Raw genomic sequence first — 2755 nt, forward strand, 5'->3', positions numbered from 1 at the left:
GCCAAACAGGGCATTCAAACTCAATACATCAGGATCCTCCGTGAACTGTATTGTGGATTCACCACCAGGATCTCACCATTCTACAAGAAAGTGATCATTGACGTAAAGAGAGGGGTTCGGCAGGGCGATACCATTTCACCGAAACTCTTCAGTGCCACCCTCGAGAACATCATGTGATGACTGGATTGGAAAGAAATGGGAGTGAAGATAGACAGTCAGCAACTACACCACCTCTGCTTCGCTGATGACATTGTTCTCATAATGCCAAACATTAGCCAAGCGGCACAAATACTGGCCGACTTCGACCTCGAGTGTGGAAAGGTCGGACTGCAGCTGAACCTCAACAAGACGATTCTCATGAAAAACGAACTAGTCCCTGATGCTCCATTTGCTCTCAATGGAACAAACATCTCTGAATGCAGCAGCTATGTGTACCTGGGTCGAGAACTCAACATGAGGAACGACTTGGTGCCAGAACTGCACAGGAGGAAGAGAGCAGCATGGAACGTCTTCAAGAGTGTCAAAGAAGTGGTTAAGAGGACGAAGGACCTCCGGCTTTGGGCACATCTTTTCGATTCCACCATGCTTCCTGCACTAACCTACGCCTCAGAGACCTGGGCCCTGTGCAAATAGGATGAGAACGCTATTTGGGTATCCCAAAGAGGAATCGAAAGAGCTATGCTAAGAGTATCACGTCTCACTCATGTGAGAGAAGGAATCCGGAGTTCTGACCTCTGTTGATAGTCAAGAATCAGGGACGCTGTCTCATTTGCCAAGACATAAAAAATCAGATGGACCAGACACGTAATGTGATTCAGAGATGACCACTGGACTAGAGCTGTTACTGACTGGATTCCACAGGACGTCAAAAGATCACGTGGCTGCCCACCAACGAGATGGTCAGACTTCTTTGTCAAAACCCTGAACAAATGGTTTGAGGCTCTTCCTGTTCCTGGAGCGAACAGATATCATTGGGCTACACTATCACGTGACAGGGACAAATGGAGACATTACTGGTGCCTGCTTGAGCAAATCGAAGCTCCACAGAAAGACAAGTGATACAAGTGATACTTAAATTTTCAGAATATTCAGAAAAAATTGACAGTTTTATTAAATATATTGCATTCAATAGAGTAAGGAATTTTAACATTAAAATTCAACAAATGGGGAAATATATAATTGTAGTAAAAAATTTTGAGAGAGAACAGAAAGAATTGAAAAGATTTATTCTGTTTAAAAGAAAAAGAATGTATTCTTTTAAATCTACTGATTTAATTTACATGAGAAAAACAGCCTTTTGTATAGTATTTTTTTCAATTTTTTATTAGTGAATCACTGTGAGGTATAGTTACAAACTTATGAACTTTCGTGTTCATTTCACTCATACAGTGATCATTTACCCATCCCTCCACCAGTGCCCATTCTCCTCCACCAATGATCCCAGTATCCCTCCCACCACCCCCACCCCAACCTCCACCACCCCACCCTGCCTCTTGGCAGGGCATTCCCTTTTGTTCTCTCTTCTTTTGGGTGTTGTAGTTTGCAATAGAGGTATTGATTGGCCATCCTGTTTGGTCTATAGTCTACTTTCAGCATGCATCTTTCAACCCGAATGGGTCCTCCCAACATCCTTTACTTGGTGTTCCCTTCTCTATCTCAGCTGCCTTTTCCCCCAGCATGTGAGGCCAGTTTCCAAGGTGTGGGGCAGACCTCCTGGTCCTTATCTCTACTACTCTTGGGTGTTAGTCTCCTACTAACACCCAAGAGTAGTCTCTACTACTCCTTGGGTGTTATTCTGTGACTTTATATTCCACAGGTGGGTGCGATCTTTCTATGTCTGTCTCTCTCTTTCTGACTCATTTCACTTAACACGATACTTTCCATGTAGATCCACTTATATCCAAATTTCATGACTTCATCATTTCTAACAGCTGCATAGTATTCCATTGTGTAGATGTACCAAAGTTTCTTTAGCCAGTCATCTGGGCATTCGGGTTATTTTCAGATTTTGGCTATTGTAAACAGTGCTGCAATGAACACAGAAATGCAGATGTCATTTCTACTATACTGGTTTGCCTCTCTGGGATATATTCCCAGGAGTGGTATTGCTGGGTCAAATGGGAGCTCAATTTTCTAATTTTTTGAGAATCATCCATATTGTTTTCCAAAAGGGCCCATTTATTTTTATCTTAATGTGACCTGGCCAGCTTTCGTGGGTTGGCATTTGCCTGTGTGATGGGTTTCGCATTGCTGCCAGCCAGCGCCACCTTTCCCAGTCTCCCAGTCTTCCCAGTGGACTCCAGGTTTGTCTGGGATGGAAGATGGAGCAGACTGAAGACTGTTCTCAACCTCCTTTCCTCCAGCCAGGTGTGCCCCCGATCCCCGCCCCAGAAGGTTATCAGGCCATGGAGGCTGCCTGAAGGGAGTCCGTCAAGCAGCAGGGGCACCTGTGACTCTGTCTTCATGACTCTTCCTGCTGGCTGTAACGCTGAGTGGAGGGCTGGAGCTCCAGCAGCCATCTGGGAACATGAGTTTGCCTTTAAGATGCCTCTGAGTACTGGACTAGAGGACCAGAAGAAAGGGGGCGTCCTGGGCCCTGATGACCCCGGGGTGCTGGACCAATTTTAGATGAACTTTGTCCACACCCTTATGTGAGAGAGAAGTGCACTGTGTTTGAGTTTAAGCCATTATTTTTTTTGGCTTCTTTATTTGCAGCCAAGGCAAATCCTGCTATGCCTCAGATATATCTTTCTTG

The sequence above is a fragment of the Sorex araneus genome, chromosome 6, assembly GCF_027595985.1.
Source record: "Sorex araneus isolate mSorAra2 chromosome 6, mSorAra2.pri, whole genome shotgun sequence".
NCBI classification, from domain to species: Eukaryota; Metazoa; Chordata; class Mammalia; order Eulipotyphla; family Soricidae; genus Sorex; species Sorex araneus.